This window comes from Corythoichthys intestinalis, chromosome 21, assembly GCF_030265065.1.
Source record: "Corythoichthys intestinalis isolate RoL2023-P3 chromosome 21, ASM3026506v1, whole genome shotgun sequence".
Taxonomy (NCBI): Eukaryota; Metazoa; Chordata; class Actinopteri; order Syngnathiformes; family Syngnathidae; genus Corythoichthys; species Corythoichthys intestinalis.
In genome coordinates, this window is record NC_080415.1 from 35,192,888 (window position 1) to 35,211,622 (window position 18,735).

General features: G+C 41.2%; 1 long non-coding RNA gene across 1 annotated transcript in view; it reads right to left on the minus strand.

The window, feature by feature from the left end:
* The window catches only part of LOC130909221 (uncharacterized), a 295,191-nt gene that overhangs the window by 86,597 nt on the left and 189,859 nt on the right, over positions 1–18,735 (minus strand). The window lies entirely within an intron of this gene.

The window sequence follows — 18,735 nt, forward strand, 5'->3', positions numbered from 1 at the left end:
GGAAATACAGCGGTACTTCTACATATGAAATTAAAATGCGTACGGCAGGATAAAAAAAAGTCTTAAATAGGATTATTATGTGAATTAGAATCATATTTTGAGACGATTCGACTATATACAACAATTTAGCAAAGCGCAGAGGGCGAGAAATTAGTCTTATAATCCGCCGTTTAGCCACGCCTACCATTATAGGGCTCTAGCGTCCCCAACAGGAGGATGACGTCAGCAGGGTCATGGTTTCATCTGATTTAGAATTCGGCCCATTGGGGGGGGGAATTATTCAGAACGAGGAAAATGCGACGAAGAGAGCAGCAAATTGTAAGTGTTTCAGTTTCTCTACTCCAATATTTTTACAGGATGGCATGACACATAACAGTCTTGTGCTAAATGGAATTTGAAATAATAAAAATTAGGGTTGTTCTGATCATGTTTTTTTGCTCCCGATTAGTTTGAGTATCTGCCGACCTCGAGATTTCCCGATCTGATTGCTTTTTTTCCCTCCCGATTCAATTCCAATCGTTCCCGATAATTTTTCCCGATCATATACATTTTGGCAATGCATTTAGAAAAAAATGAATAAAACTTGGACGAATATATACCTTCAACATACAGTACATAAGTACTGTATTTGTTTATTATGACAATAAATCCTCAAGATGGCATTTACATTATTAACATTCTTTCTGTGAGAGGGATCCACGGATAGAAAGACATGACAGACAGAATGTGGAAAAAAAACAACAGAAAATCACATTGTTTGATTTTTAAAGAATTTATTTCCAAATTAGAGTGGAAAATTAGTATTTTGTCCCCTACAAACAACCAAGATTTCTGGCTGTCAAAGAGATCGAACTTCGTCTAACGAGGTCTAACGAGGCTCTACTCGTTACCTGTATTAATGGCACCTGTTTTAACTCATTATCTTTATAAAAGAAACCTGTCCACAAGCTCAGTCAGTCACACTCCAAACTCCACAATGGCCAAGACCTAAGAGCTGTTAAAGGACACCAGAGACAAAATTGTAGACCTGCACCAGGCTGGGAAGACTGAATCTGCAATCGGTAAAACGTTTGGTGTAAAGAAATCAACTGTGGGAGCAATTATTAGAAAATGGAAGACATACAAGACCACTGATAATCTCCCTCAATCTGGGGCTCCATGCAAGACCTCACCCCGTGGCGTCAAAATGATAACAAGAACGGTGAGCAAAAATCCCGGAACCACCAGGGGGGACCTAGTAAATAATCTACAAAGAGCTGGGAAGTGTAAGTAATTGTTGACATCAACAATGGCGGGCTACTAGTTTATTTTTTGATTGAAAATTTTACAAATTTTATTAAAACGAAAACATGAAGAGGGGTTTTAATATAAAATTTCTATAACTTGTACTAAAATTTATCTTTTAAGAACTACAAGTCTTTCTATCCATGGATCGCTTTAACAGAATGTTAATAATGGTAATGCCATCTTGTTGATTTATTGTTATAATAAAGAAATACAGTACTTATGTACCGTATGTTGAATGTATATATCAATCTTGTGTCTTATCTTTCCATTCCAACAATAATTTACAGAAAAATATGGCATATTTTATAGATGGTTTGAATTGCGATTAATTGCGATTAATTACGATTAATTAATTTTTAAGCTGTAATTAACTCGATTAAAAATTTTAATCGTTTGACACCCCTAGATCAAACACAAGTTCTTTTGGCTTAAAATACAGTAGTTTATTTTAAAGAAGGGATGCAATAGCATAAACTGCTTTTTCAGGCTTGTCTATGTTTTCCACCATATACATAAATAGCTATGGGTTCATCACATTCGTGTGCAAACGATTTACTCTCTCGGCATCACCTAAATGGAGATGTCTCATTTGCTGCTTGCTCTTTATATTTTTTCTTTGCTTCTGCATGCCTGCCTACTGGTCTCTTTGAAAACAAGGTCAGTGGTTGGGTTAATACTGTGTAAGTAAACCAAGCCGGCAGCTTAAGGCTCTTGAATCAGTATCTATCATTGCCTGTGTTTGAGTCCAACTTAGACCATATAAAACATGTCATGGATCTGCTACAAAACAGTAAAATGCATTATTCTGACTTTTTGTTTTAGATAAACGCTTATAATATCAATATTCAGATGACCCACATCTCCCTGTTTATTTATCTGTATAACAACCTAGGATGGGTGCCATAAAGCTTTTCACAAAAGCTGTGCTTTTCAGGCGAGCCTCAGGCAAATTTCATTTACCACAGCAGTGAGATACAAGCCAGAGATGAGAAAAGCAGTCGCTGAGGCAGAGTTACTCTGTGCCTATGGCCCTGCACATATGGACGATGCAGAAATTGAGAGCCTGGAGTACTCATTAGTACCCTACAAACCAGAACACAGAGCATTTTCAGCTTTGGGCATTAACTACGGTTTGTTTTCCTTTTGTCCACAATGTTGCTAAATTCATGTGATGGATTTTTCTGTGGCGAGTGCAGAACGTGTCTCTGGAGAGGCACACGGTTTTAAGGAACTCCGGGTAATGAGCCGGAAAGCTAATACTGAACTAGTGTTGACCAACATGCCTTGAACCATTGTGACGCTTGATAAATAGAACGCGAGGAACAATTTTCATCTTGTGGATTCTCCACATGCTGACATTCATGCTTCTGATCCGCGCTGACATTGTTTGATTAATTTAGAACAGTGTTCTCCAACCTTTAAAATCTCACGTCGCGGGTCACAAACAGAATAACAAATAAGGATCGCTTCTTAATTTACTCACAAACTCACTGAATTATGTGTGCTTGTTTGGTTCAAGACAAAGACACTGAACTAACACAAAGACGTTACATTTCTTTGGATGAATGGAAACAGGTCGATGCAAGAGTTTGTTGCCATTTTTTTGTTATTGTCAAACTCAAATACTAGGTTATAAGCAGTGTTATCAGTAATCTGTTGACTGTAATCTAATTACTTTCTTCAGTAACGAGTAATCTAACGCGTTCATTTTTCCAAGGCAGTAATCCGATTAAAGTTAGTTTCCCTAGTGCCTGTGAGTTACTATTTTGTTTTTGCCTCATAATGTATGTAGAATGAAGAATACTGTAGTCATGTACGAAGAGCATTTCTCATCGGGGGGGGGGGGGGGGGGGGGTCACGTGTGTTACGATGCTGTTTGAGGCTGTCTGCCACGGCGGTCAACAACATAGCATTCTGACGAGGCAGCGAGGCTAACACTGTTAGCTTAACAGTGAAAGGCAGGACATATACCGCAAATGGATGCCTTTGCTCGCTGGAAATACAGCCATTACCTCACATTTCTGTCCAGTAAAGATGACAAAAATATCTCCGTGCGTTGCAAACTTTGCGCTGGCTGTAAAAGACTATCGGCCGCTAAAAACTAAAAACATTCAATTCAACAAGGAAGCACTTGGAATTACAGGACAACGCGGAATTACAGGACAACGCGACAAAACTCGAAACAAAGTTTGTAACCAGCCTTTATGCACATTTTATTGTCAGTGTTTGTAACCATAGGCGGAGTTTTACTTTTGTAGGGCTGGGGGCAAAGCATGTTGATGACTGAAACAAAAGTCATAAGTTTGGACACACCTAAACATTTTTACGTTTTATATATTTTCACTACTATTTTAAATCCTCTCTGAATACGTCAAAACTATGAACGAACATGTGGAATGGCAAAAAAAAGTGAAATAAGTGAAAACGGGTTTTATATTGTACATTCTTCAAAGTATCCACCTTTGAGGTGTCGCCAAACGTTTGGCCAATACTGTATATATACATATATATAAAACTGTTCAAGCTCAGTTGTTGTTGGTTGCGTTTGAAAGCTTAGGTTTACAGATATTCTAAATACCCATCTTGCCTCCAACAGGTGCAGTTTTGGCTTAGCAAAGCAAAAGCTGGTGTCTTAGGTGCTAGTCACATGATCTGCTCGAAAAATGATTTTGACCCACGAAATATACGTTGTAGGATTCTTGTTCGTTTCATGAATTTTTGTTGTTTGTTTTATTGCTTTACAACTTTTATAGACAATATTTTAACAGCTAGGTCTTTATTTTAAAGGGGAAGTTCAGAATTTTTGACATTAGGCTTTTTTCTTGGAGTTAGCGGGGGTTTATTTAGTCGTTGGAGTTGATTTGAACAAATTCCGTGCAGTTTGTCAGTTATTTGTTAGTTTCAGGGCTCCGAGGTGGCTAGGCTAGCGCGAGTCAATGGTGGTTGAAATCACCTCCATCGACTAATTAACCTCGCTTACTCAAAGATGAAGCCTTATGTGAAAAATTCAATTACATGCGATGACATTTTTTTGTTGTCATTTTTATGTTGAGGCAGCAAAAGGAGAAAAATTGGTAAAAAAGTAACTGACAAGTTACTTTTAAAGTAACTTAGTTACTTTGATAATAAAGTAATCGGTGAAGTAACTAGATTACTTTTTTGCGGTGTAATCAGTAATCAGTAATTAAATTACTTTTTGAAGTAATCTGTGACAACACTGGTTATATGTATCACATTTTCAAAGTATCGGAATCGGCATAAAAATATCGGACATGCCTTTTTTAATATATATATAAATTGTTTTCCAATTTTATTTAACGTTACAGACGAAATGTCTTACACTCATCCAGAGTCTTTAATTTTGGCTTAAAGTAGGGCTGTCAAATTTATCGCGTCAACGGCGGTAATAACATTAAAATATTTAATGCAATTAACGCATGCGCTGCACTACCCACTCACGCATTGTCGCGTTCAATCTATACTGGCGCCGTATTACGTAAAATGAGTAGAGAATTTTAGCAGCCTTTGAAGCCATTTTTTAATTGGCTAAAGCCTTACAATCCCTCTCTCAACGATTAGAAATATCGTGGGAAGCAATGTGGGGAAGAAAGGTAGTAGTTGATCTTTTACTTAACTCCCAATGTTATTTCCCAATGCAGAGAACATATATCAATTGGTAGCATTACGCACAGTCATGGTTGCACTTCCCATCATGCATTTGGGCAGAAGTTAAATGGCTGCAGTGTCATTTACTGAAAGCTCATAAAAATCCACTAGATGGCAATATTTAGTCACAATATACAAAGTCACATTATCCTTTAAGAATTATAAGTCTTTCCATCCGCGGATCCCTCTCACAGAAAGAATGTTAATAATGTAAATGCCAACTTGAGGATTTATTGTCATAATAAACAAATACAGTACTTATATACTGTATGTTGAATGTATATATTCGTCCGAGTTTTATTCATTTTTTTCTTAATGCATTGCCAAAATGTATATGATTGGGAAAAATTATCGGGAATGATTGGAATTGAATCAGGAGCAAAAAAAAAAAGCAATCGGATCGGGAAATATTGGGATCGGCAGATACTCAAACTAATACGATCGGGATCGGATCGGGAGCAAAAAAACATGATCGGAACAACCCTAGTTGTACAGTGCCTTGCAAAAGTATTCGGCCCCCTTGAATCTTGCAACCTTTCGCCACATTTCAGGCTTCAAACATAAAGATATGAAATTTAATTTTTTTGTCAAGAATCAACAACAAGTGGGACACAATTGTGAAGTGGAACAACATTTATTGGATAATTTAAACTTTTTTTAACAAATAAAAAACTGAAAAGTGGGGCGTGCAATATTATTCGGCCCCTTTACTTTCAGTGCAGCAAACTCACTCCAGAAGTTCAGTGAGGATCTCTGAATGATCCACTGTTGTCCTAAATGACCGATGATGATAAATAGAATCCACCTGTGTGTAATCAAGTCTCCGTATAAATGCACCTGCTCTGTGATAGTCTCAGGGTTCTGTTTAAAGTGCAGAGAGCATTATGAAAACCAAGGAACACACCAGGCAGGTCCGAGATACTGTTGTGGAGAAGTTTAAAGCCGGATTTGCATACAAAAATATTTCCCAAGCTTTAAACATCTCAAGGAGCACTGTGCAAGCCATCATATTGAAATGGAAGGAGCATCAGACCACTGCAAATCTACCAAGACCCGGCCGTCCTTCCAAACTTTCTTCTCAAACAAGGAGAAAACTGATCAGAGATGCAGCCAAGAGGCCCATGATCACTCTGGATGAACTGCAGAGAGCTACAGCTCAGGTGGGAGAGTCTGTCCATAGGACAACAATCAGTCGTACACTGCACAAATCTGGCCTTTATGGAAGAGTGGCAAGAAGAAAGCCATTTCTCAAAGATATCCATAAAAAGTCTCGTTTAAAGTTTGCCACAAGCCACCTGGGAGACACACCAAACATGTGGAAGAAGGTGCTCTGGTCAGATGAAACCAAAATTGAACTTCTTGGCCACAAAGCAAAACGATATGTTTGGCATAAAAGCAACACAGCTCATCACCCTGAACACACCATCCCCACTGTCAAACACGGTGGTGGCAGCATCATGGTTTGGGCCTGCTTTTCTTCAGCAGGGACAGGGAAGATGGTTAAAATTGACGGGAAGATGGATGCAGCCAAATACAGGAACATTCTGGAAGAAAACCTGTTGGTATCTGCACAAGACCTGAGACTGGGACGGAGATTTATCTTCCAACAGGACAATGATCCAAAACATAAAGCCAAATCTACAATGGAATGGTTCAAAAATAAACGTATCCAGGTGTTAGAATGGCCAAGTCAAAGTCCAGACCTGAATCCAATCGAGAATCTGTGGAAAGAGCTGAAGACTGCTGTTCACAAACACTCTCCATCCAACCTCACTGAGCTCGAGTTGTTTTGCAAGGAAGAATGGGCAAGAATGTCAGTCTCTCGATGTGCAAAACTGATAGAAACATACCCCAAGCGACTTGCAGCTGTAATTGGAGCAAAAGGTGGCGCTACAAAGTATTAACGCAAGGGGGCCGAATAATATTGCACGCCCCACTTTTCAGTTTTTTATTTGTTAAAAAAGTTGAAATTATCCAATAAATTTTGTTCCACTTCACGATTGTGTCCCACTTGTTGTTGATTCTTGACAAAAAATTAAAATTTTATATCTTTATGTTTGAAGCCTAAAATGTGGCGAAAGGTTGCAAGGTTCAAGGGGGCCGAATACTTTTGCAAGGCACTGTAAGTATCCTAGTGAGAAATGATGACTGATTTAAGAAACACGTACATCAAAAGTTACTCACCAATTACTCGGAGATTGATCATTTAAAAAAAATGTTTAACTGACTACTTAAACCGACTAACTTAAGCACCGTGTTTTCTGCACTATAAGGCGCACTTAAAAGCCTTCATTTTTAAGATGACAGTGTGCCTTATAATCTGATGCAATTCATACAGTGGTACCTCTTGTTTTCCGAAATTTCCGGGTTCGCAGTGAGTCAGCAACGGGCACACTTTTGCTCCCCTTTGGCACCCGTCCCAGGCCAGGCCTGTAAATGAAAACTCACCCTTTTGATAACTTTAGATCTCATATGTCTTATGAACAGTCTCACCAATTTGAGTAGGATCCAGCTAACTTCCTAGGTGCCGATGTCTCAGATATACACCCTGTAACTCGATATAAATTTCACATTCAATCCATAATTCCCGATTTCCTGGTTTGGAATATGGGTGCAAGAGACTTTTTGGAGCAGTTTTGCACAAGGTATCGACGCCCCAAATTTCATAGTTCTACGTTGAAAAAACCTAATAGAAGAGGCCTTTTTGAAAAATCCAAGGGGGCACCAATAGGTTATTTTATTAAGTTTTTCACAAGGTTGCAAAATTATCAAAATTTACGCCATTTTGGTGAGTTTTCGAGCATGTTAAGGCCTCCAAATTGGTCACTTTCATTTGCCCACAAAAAATAATAATAATCCTTTGCATTTGAATAGGACTCTCGCACACTTAGTGCTTGGGCCCTAATAATTGTCTCCTTAACTAATAAAGACTGGCGAAGGGAGTATAAGTCACATTTTTGGAGGAAATGTTATTTCATTAGAGGCCAAGAACAGACATGATATATTTTAGTAATAAAAATCAATAGGCTAAATAGTCATCTGTTCAAGTAAGATTTTTACACTTATTCAGAAACCTATAGCCTATACAACATACAGTACTCACATCTGTTAAACAGGCAAGTGGTGTACAGGCATCCACCCATTCAGCTTTATCGCCTCTGGCATCGCCTCAGCAAAACAGTCCATTTGCATGATAAATTTGGCACACAAGTTTTTACGCCAGATGCCCTTCCTGACAAAACTAACAAGAAGAAATCGAAGCCACGCCTCCACAATGACAGCAGGAGTGCTCAGGCCACTGAGCTACCACCCCTGTGTGATTTACCAACAAATATCTCGTTCTGTTGCACCTCTCCTGACAACATTCTCCCATAAGCCTTTTGGCTTGTCAGTATGCATTTTGGCAAATTCCAGTTTCATCAGTTTTTAATTATCTCAGTGACGGAAGAGTGAACAATGGATGAGGCTTGGTTATGTTCGAAGGCTTTGTTACATGCAGCTCAGGGAATTGTGAATCTCTGCAGGGTACAGAAAAATTCTCTGAACTATACCGGCATAAATGATGCCCGATGTTAGAAACATTGTTCTCAACTGCAGGTTGAGACACATACAGTGGGGCAAATAAGTAATTCGTCAACCACGAATTGTGCAAGTTCTCCTACTTGAAAAGATTAGAGAGGCCTGTAATCGTCAACATGGGTAAACCTAAACCATGAGAGACAGAATATGGAAAAAAAACAGAAAATCACATTGTTTGATTTTTAAAGAATGTATTTCCAAATTAGAGTGGAAAAAAGTATTTGGTCACCTACAAACAAGCAAGATTTCTGGCTTTCAAAGAGGTCTAAATTCTTCTAACAAGGTCTAACGAGGCTCCACTCGTTACGTGCATTAATGGCACCTGTTTTAACTCATTATCGGTATAAAAGACACCTGTCCACAATCTCAGTCAGTCACACTCCAAACTCCACTATGACCAAGACCAAAGAGCTGTCGAAGGACACCAGAGACAAAATTATAGACCTGCACCAGGCTGGGAAGACTGGATCTGCAATAGGTAAAACGCTTGGTGTAAAGAAATCAACCGTGGGAGCAATTATTAGAAAATGGAAGACATACAAGACCACTGATAATCTCCCTGGATCTGGGGCTCCATGCAAGATCTCACCCTGTGGCATAAAAATGATAAGAATGGTGATCAAAAATCCCAGAACCACACGGGGGGACCTAGTGAATGACCTACAGAGAGCTGTGACCACAGTAACAAAGGCTACTATCAGTAACATAATGCGCCGCCAGGGACTCAAATCCTGCACTGCCAGACGTGTCCCCGTGCTGAAGCCAGTACACGTCCAGGCCCGCTGCGGTTCGCTAGAGAGCATTTGGATGATCCAGAAGAGGACTGGGAGAATGTGTTATGGTCAGATGAAACCAAAATAGAACTTTTTGGTAGAAACACAGGTTACCGTGTTTGGAGGAGAAAGAATACTGAAATTATTTCGAAGAACACCATACCCGCTGTGAAGCATGGTGGTAGAAACATCATGCTTTGGGGCTGTTTTTCTGCAAAGGGACCAGGACGACTGATCTGTGTAAAGGAAAGAATGAATGGGGCCATGTATCAAGAGATTTTGAGTGAAAATCTCCTTCCATCAGCAAGGGCATTGAAGATGAGACGTGGCTGGGTCTTTTAGTATGACAGTGATGCCAAACACACAGGCAGGGCAACACAGGAGTGGCCTATTTCAAGGTCCTGGAGTCAGGTCCTAGCCAGTCTCCAGATCTCAACCCCATAGAAAATCTGTGGAGGGAGTTGAAAGTCCGTGTTGCCCAACGACAGCCCCAAAACATCACTGCTCTAGAGGAGATCTGCATGGAGGAATGGGCCAAAATACCAGCAACAGTGTGTGAAAAGCTTGTGAAGAGTTACAGAAAACGTTTTACCTCCGTGATTGCCAACAAAGGGTACATAACAAAGTATTGAAATGAACTTTTGGTATTGACCAAATACTTATTTTCCACCATGATTTGCAAATAAATTATTTAAAAATCAAACAAAGTAATTTTCTGTATCTCTTTTCATTTAATTTATTTTTGTTGTTTGTTTTAGTGTTTTGCAACTTTTATAGAAAGTATTTTACAGGAAAACAATATAGGAAAGTCAACTACATGCTATGACCCTTTTTGGCCACCGGGGGGGGGGGGGGGGCTGGCCCCCCTAGGCCCCTCTTTAACTCTGCCTATGGTGCCTACGTCATCGGCGCGAGAGCGTTCAATTCATTTGGTTGCGGCGTAATCCCCGCAATCGAATCCTCCAGCTTTGGAGCCCAGAATCAAAACTTTGCGTCCTCTTCAGTTTTCGCTGTCAACATTTAAAGGCGGGGCCATTCCACAACAGAGTTGTTGCGTTTTGGTGCCTCAGCGTCACCATGTAATTGGCACATAAATTTCCCAGAAGTAGACATGAGGATTACAACTCCCACCCCGTTGATGCCGCGTAACCACATATTCCACAACACGATCACGTCACATTCCCACATGTGCAGAGCTTGAAAATGTAAGTTACAGAAATTTGCTCACAAATGTACACTTTGGTATATATTGTTTTGTGACTATCTCTATAGTGGCAGCAGCAGAGTGGGAGTTGTAGTCCTCATGTCTACTTCCGAGTCATCCTTTTGCGTTCATTGCGAGCCATTTACATTCGTGTTGCAGGCAATCAGGGTTTGTGTTGCGGGCAATCGGGGTTCGTGTTCTGTGCAGTTGGGGTTCGTGTTCCGGGCAATCGGGGTTAGTGTTGCGGGCAATCGGTGTTCTTGTTGCAAGCCATTTATGGTTCGTGTTGCGGGCAATTGGTGTTTGTGTTGCGAGCCATTGGGGTTCGTGTTGCGAGCCATTGGGGTTTGTGTTGCGACACTTTGGGGTTCGTGTTGCGGGCAGTTGGGGTTCATGTTGCGACACTTTGGGGTTCGTGTTGCGACCCTTTGGGGTTCGTGTTGGGGCAATTGGGGTTCGTGTTGGGAGCCATTGGGGTTCGTGTTGGGAGCCATTGGGGTTCGTGTTGGGAGCTATTGGGTTCGTTCCTTTGGGGTTTGTGTTGCGGGCATTTGGGGTTCGTGTTGGGAGTCATTGGGGTTTGTGTTTCGGGCAATTGGGGTTCGTGTTGCAAGCCATTTATAGTTCGTGTTGCGGGCAATTGGTGTTCGTGTTGCGAGCCATTGGGGTTCGTGTTGCGACACTTTGGGGCTCGTGTTGCGGGCCATTGGGGTTCGTGTTGCGGGCCATTGGGGTTCATGTTGCGGGCAATTGGGGTTCGTGTTACGGGCAATTGGGGTTTGTGTTGCGACACTTTGGGGTTCGTGTTGCGACCCTTTGGAGTTTGTGTTGCGGGCAATTGGGGTTCGTGTTGCGACCCTTTGGAGTTTGTGTTGCGGGCAATTGGGGTTCGTGTTGGGAGCCATTTGGTTCGTGTTGCGAGCCTTTGGGGTTTGTGTTGCGGGCAATTGGGGTTCGTGTTGCGAGCCATTGGGGTTTGTGTTTCGGGCAATTGGGGTTCGTGTTGCGGGCAATTGGGATTCGTGTTGCAGGCAATTAGGGTTCGCGTTGTTGCAATTGGGATTCACGTTGTGGATATTTGCATTAGTGCTTCTGGCCATTTGCAATCGTGCTTTGGCCAATTGGCATTTATGCTTTTTTCCTTTGCAGAGCGTTTGGAATTGGTGTTCGTGTTGTGGCAATTTGCATTTGTGCTTTTTTCTTTTTGCTCAGCGATTGGACTCTCTCTCTTTTGGGGTCTGTGTTGCCGGCAATTGGGGTTCGTGTTGCGAGCCTTTGGGGTTTGTGTTGGGAGCCTTTGGGGTTTGTGTTGCGACACTTTGGGGTTCGTGCTGCGACCCTTTGGGGTTCGTGTTGGGGGAAATTGTGGTTTGTCTTGCAGGCAATTGGGATTCGTGCTGCGAGCCATTGGGGTTGGTGTTGCGAGCCTTTGGGTTTCATGTTGCGAGCCATTGGGGTTTATGTTGCGGGCAATTGGGGTTCACGTTGTGGCTATTTGCATTAGTGCTTCTGGCCATTTGCAATCGTGCTTCTGGCTATTTGCAAATGTGCCTTGGCCAATTGGCATTTATGTTTTATTCTTTTGCAAAGCGTCTGGAATTGGTGTTCGTGTTGTGGCAGTTTGCATTCATGCTTTTTCTTTTTGCAAAGCGATTGGACTTTGCAGTTCACCAGACACTTCTCGGCCACCGTATATACATGATCAGCTCCGTCGATTTAAATCCGAATGAACATCTGTGAGTTTGAATTGTCGCTTGTTCATATAAGCCCTGTGATTGAGTGACAAACATTAACATACACGTGCGTACACATTGTCCTTGCCCCAGATGAAAAGTAAATGGATGGATAAAAATGCATTTGTATAAGGAAAGGCCTCATCACTAATATAACCCTCCATTGAACTTTTGTATGTGTGTGTTTTCGGTGTGCCTTTGCTCAAAACAAGCAAAAGAAACTCGCAAGAATTATCCAGGGCCCGACCTTCGAGGCCAGAATTGAAAATGCAAGTCTCTGAAATGGATTTTCACCCACAACAAAGATAAGGTCAGCTTCAGAAACAAGCTTTCCTCATCTTTGCGAGACAGAAAAGATATCACGGAGAAATGAAATGCTAGTTGTAAGTCTTATAAAAGTGGAAAAGGAGGAAGGGAATGGACGCATATCGCTGTGACAGCCTATTTGGAAAATTTACGTTGCAACGTTTTCTCCATGTTATTCTCCATCTCATGGCTGAGAACATACGCTTTTGAGAGGAGGTTGAAGTTCGATGCAGTTGACTAGTTTCTCCTCTGTCTCGAAATCTATTGTATTGTGAAAATGGTCTATTGGCAGCTGCGACCTACTTTTACACATTCATACTTCAGATACTACATGATATACGTGCACATATGTCCATACACCCACTACGTGCTAAAACCTCAGTGAAGAGGAAAAACAGTGGCATCTGGAAAGTCGTCCTCTGGGAAGCATTGACATGATTTGCGGGGGCTTACTACATTCCCCCTAGCTTTGATAGTGCACCACTTTACAATGCGACTGCCGTGTGGTAACTGATGGTTGCACTTGGTGAATTGCATAAACATACCTGTTTAAGAACTCAAAAATGTGCTTTGCTTTAATGTAAGGAGACACGTGAGCAATTTATAAATGAGTGCACATTAATGTTTAACTATGGTTTAAGTGTTTTCCTCAGGACGATGAGGGAGCATTAATTTCCCTGAAGCTCAGACGAGGTTGAACTGGCAAACGTCATCTCGTGTTGACTGTATTTTGCATCCGCTACTCGGCGTACCAGACTAAAGGACTGCCCCCACCTCCTTTTTAAAAGATTTATTTACAGTGGGGCAAATAAGTATTTAGCCAACCACTAATTGTGCAAGTTCTCCCTCTTGAAAATATTAGAGAGGCGTGTAACTGTCAACATGGGTAAACCTCAACCATGAGACACAGAATGTGGAAAAAAACCCCCCAGAAAATCACATTTTTTGATTTTTAAATAATTTATTTGCAAATCATGGTGGAAAATAAGTATTTGGTCAATACCAAAAGTTCATCTCAATACTTTGTTATGTACTCTTTGTTGGCAATAACGGAGGCCAAATGTTTTCTGTAACTCTTCACAAGATTTTCACACACTGTTGCTGGTATTTTGGCCCATTCCTCCATGCAGATCTCCTCTAGAGCAGTGATGTTTTGGGGCTGTCGTTGGGCAACACGGACTTTCAACTCCCTCCACAGATTTTCTATGGGGTTGAGATCTGGAGACTGGCTAGGCCACTCCAGGACCACTCCTTTGTTGCCCTGGCTGTGTGTTTGGGATCATTGTCATGCTGAAGACCCAGCCACGTCACATCTTCAATGCTCTTGCTGATGGAAGGAGATTTTCACTCAAAACCTCTCGATATATGGCCCCATTCATTCTTTCCTTTACACAGATCAGTCGCCCTGGTCCCTTTGCAGAAAAACAGCCCCAAAGCATGACGTTTCCACCCCCATGCTTCACAGTGGGTATGGTGTTCTTCGGATGCAATCCAGTATTCTTTCTCCTCCAAACACAAGAACTTGTGTTTCTACCAAAAAGTTCTATTTTGGTTTCATCTGACCATAACGCATTCTCCCAATCCTCTTCTTGATCATCCAAATGCTCTCTAGCGAACCGCAGACCGGCCTGGACGTGTACTGGCTTCAGCAGGGGGACACGTCTGGCGGTGCAGGATTTGAGTCCCTGGCAGCGCATTGTGTTACTGAGAGTAGCCTTTGTTACTGTGGTCCCAGCTCTCTGTAGGTCATTCACTAGTCCCCCCCGTGTGGTTCTGGGATTTTTGCTCACCGTTCTTGTTATCATTTTGACGCCACGGGGTGAGATCTTGCATGGAGCCCTAGATCGAGGGAGATTATCAGTGGTCTTGTATGTCTTCCATTTTCTAATAATTGCTCCCACAGTTGATTTCTTTACACCAAGTGTTTTACCTATTGCAGATTCAGTCTTCCCAGCCTCTGGTGTCTTTCAACTGCTCTTTGGTCTAGGCCATAGTGGAGTTTGGAGTGTGACTGACTAAGATTGTGGACAGGTGTCTTTTATACCGATAATGAGGTAAAACAGGTGCCATTAATACAGGTAACGAGTGGAGCCTCGTTAGAAGAAGTTAGACTTCTGATAGCCAAAAATCTTGCTTGTTTGTAGATGACCAAATACTTATTTTCCACTCTAATTTGGAAATAATTTTTTTAAAAATCAAACAATGTGATTTTCTTTTTTCCACATTCTGTCTCTCATGGTTGAGGTTTACCCATGCTTACAATTACAGGCCTTTCTAATCTTTTTCAAATAGGAGAACTTGCAGAATTGGTGGTTGACTAAATACTTATTTGCCCACTGTATTTTCCAAATAATGACAATAGCTACTGATGTGATATGAGTAACAACCTTGTGTAATTTAGTCTCTAATGTAAAAGAACCATCAGCGGACCCATAAACCAATCCAATTAAATACTTTGCAATTAAAAATGAAGACGAAAGCGTACCAAAAGCTGATAAATTCATCAAGGACAACCATTGTCTGGTGATTGAGACTGAACCACGTAGCCTGTATTCTAGTCAATTGAACAGTTGTTCAATTACGTTTACAACGGAGACAAAATGAGCTAATCAGGTTAAGTAGTAGCTGTTGTTTGACGAAACACAGGACTTTGCTCTCGGTTAAAAAACGTTCAACTCCAGTGTAGTCGTTGTGGAATAAGAATTAAAGTGTTCCAAAAGAAGGATAAAAAAGGGGCAGTATCGATATGGAACAAACCCACGGTGCATTGATTAATACAGGTAGTCCCAGGGTTACGACGTACTCGACTTACACGATTTCGACTTAATGACGCCAAAGTGTTGTCCATCATTTTGTCTCCAGGTTTTCAGTCGCATAAACAGTACCTAATTGTACCCCACGGTACACTGCTGGCCAAAAGTATTGGCACCCCTACAATTCAGTCAGGTAATGCTCAATTTCTCCCAGAAAATGATTGCAATTACAAATGCTTTGGTATTAATATCGTAATTTATTTTGCTTGCAATAAAAAAGCACAAAAGAGAATGATTTAAAAAAAAAAAAAAAAAAAAAAATTCAGAATCCTGCCTTCAAAGTGGAAGATTTGATTGCGGGGGATTGAGGGGGGCTTGCTCGGCATGCATATCAAAGGCTCCCGCGGCGCGAGACCGCGCCGATAACGTCAGCACTCGTACACGTCACATTGGCCGTGCGCAGCGGTGCTACTAAACATTAAAAACAGAAAATATAGCGGAATGTCGGCTTTGATTTACTGTTTTAATAATATTTTTAAATTAGATATGTTGAATGTTTCCATTTTTGTGCCTTTTTGAACAAAAGAAAAATGCCATTGCTTCGAGTGGGCGGGCATATTTTTTTCCGGGCTGAGGAGCTTGGTGGGGTCAAAGCGCATCATTCGCTGTTGCCTTGTAAATCTGCAATGCCCCCTAGGGCTTGGCATGAATACTATATCGTTTTCATCCGGAATTGTGACATCGTTCGAATGAAGACGGGCCCATATAAATGCAAATTTGAAATTTTTCGTCTTCTCGTAGAGTCACCATGTAAACAGCCCCTTAGACCATTCTTTGGCCAACTGCTCCAGGTCTCTGAGATTTGCAGGGTGCCTTCTCCAAACTGCCATTTTCAGTTCTCTGTTCTATGGGATTCAGGTCTGGACTCATTGCTGGCCACTTTAGAACTCTCCAGTGCTTTCTCTCAAACCATTTTCTTGTGCTTTTTGAAGTGTGTTTTGGGTCATTATCCTGCTGGAAGACCCATGACCTCTGAGGGAGACCCAGCTTTCAAACACTTGGGCCGTACATTATGCTGCAAAATTTGTTGGTAGTCTTCAGACTTCATAATGACATGCACACGGTCAAGAGGTCCAGTGCCAGTGGTAGCAAAGCAACCCCAAAACATCAGGGAACCTACGCCATGTTTGACTGTGGGGACTTTGTTCTTTTCTTTGAAGGCCTCGTTTTTTCCCTGTAAACTGTATGTTGATGCCTTTTCCTAAAAAGCTCTACTTGTGTCTCACCTGACCAGAGAACATTCTTCCAAAACGTTTTTGGCTTTCTCAGGTAAGTTTTGGCAAACTCCAGCCTGGCTTTTTTATGTCTCTGGGTCAGAAGTGGGGTCTTCCTGGGTATCCTACAGTAGAGTCACTTTTCATTCAGACGCCGACGATAGTACGGGTTGACACTGGTGTACCCTCGGACTGCAGGACAGCTTGAACTTGTTTGGATGTTAGTCGAGGTTCTTTATCCACCATCCGCACAATCTTTCGTTAAAATCTCTCGTTAATTTTTTTCCATCCACATCTAGGGAGGTTAGCCACAGTGCCATGGGCTTTACACTTATTGATGACACTGCGCACGGTAGACATGGATACTACCTGTATTACAGTATTTACCGTCATATTTTCAGTTGTTGCTGGTCTGTGTGAAACCTTTCTAAAGCAAACTATAGTTTTGTCATTGAAATCTATTAGAACAGATAATTTCAGTTAATTTCATTTAAATAAAGCCACATTCTCATCATGGTGTTGGTTTTTATAGTACGATATCATCAAAACATTGAAAATAATAATCATGTTTGCTTGTTACAATACATGAAATATGGAGTCACAGCAACCTTAGCTGTGGGCGTTGTAATTCCCTCCAGAATGCCATGATGTCCATTTCTGCTGCTATCAAATCTGTTCCGTAAATCTCTACTGCTGCTATCCAAGTTCTGTGGGGATTGAAAAGTGCCCGGGGCTGGCCTAAAACTCGTTATGAGAACCTTTATGGCATCCATCCTAACTCACAATACTCTATGCTTGGTCATGATGGTGACCGTTTCCTCCTATGCCACACATGATGATATAAAGTACCACTTCTTGAACAAAATTTAACTTATTTTGCAGGAAAAGTCGATCATTTGGCCAGACTGTGCACCTGACAGTCAAATCTCAAGTGTGAGGTTTGCTTGTGCTCCATCATTCCCAAAGCATGCATCTTAATAGAACACTTTAAAGACCAAATGTGATTTAAGGTTGGCCAACCATGTTTTTGAATAATATCAATGGCTAAACAATTATAAGCATATTTTCGTTATTATTTATTTATTTTTTTTAACGCAACCCTTCTAAATTCTTTGTTTAACCCATAGCAACGCCCTAGACAACGAAAATGCTTTTCTTCGACAAGCTTCGGAAATTACGTCACACAGAAAACTGCGAGGGAAGTCCGCCATAGAACAGTATTGTTGCATTGCTTCTCGTTAAGATGCCACAGCGGTGTGTGGCGATGTATTGTTCTCAATCTAAAGAAAAGTTTTATGAGTGGTCAAAGGATAGCAGGGCACGTAAATGGACATCTTTCGTTCGCACGAAGGGAATGAATTTCACGCCATCATCGAGTCGTGTTCTCTGCTACAAACACTTCAAAATGCGTGCTTCCTCAACCGGTCTGCTTATGATCAAGGATTTGCAAAAAAGTAAGTGTTATTTTTGGATAGATGACTGATTAGTTTGTCAAAGCAGAGCTGCCAACAGTTGTGGAATGAACAATAGAAGGTAGCGACGTTAGCTGAAAGGTAACTTGAGGCAAAACCCCGATCGTGTTGTTGAATGAACAGTAGAAGCTAGCGACGTTAGCCGAAAGCTAACTCGTGGCAATCCCCGATGATAGTTGCATTGAGTTCATTTTGCCTACACTTATAAATTCGTCAAAACTTTGGTGGTGTATTTACCTAACATGCTTCAAATCATAAAAATAGTCTGACTTGGACTCTGACGAAGGCGGAAGTGTTCACCGAAACACGTCAGGTAAATAAAAGCTAACGTCGTTAGCTTCTACTGTTCATTACACAACATGATCGGGGATTCGTCAAAACTTTTCTTTTATCCCAGGCAATAGTAGGTGGTTTATTTACCTAACATGCTTCAAATCATAAAAATAATACCAGCCTATATTTGACCAATCTTGTAATCTCGATGGGTCTTGTCTCCATACCATGTCAGGTAGTCTGACACATTGTTTGCATCCTGATTAGCGTCTGGCTAATACATGTCGGTCCAACATAAAATTCCAACCTCCTCCTCTTCCTCCAACTCTTCAAAAACTTGGATTTCCTCACTTGCGCTCGATCTATCGCTTATATCGCTGTTTGAATTATTGTTGGAAGGGCTTTGCATGGCAGC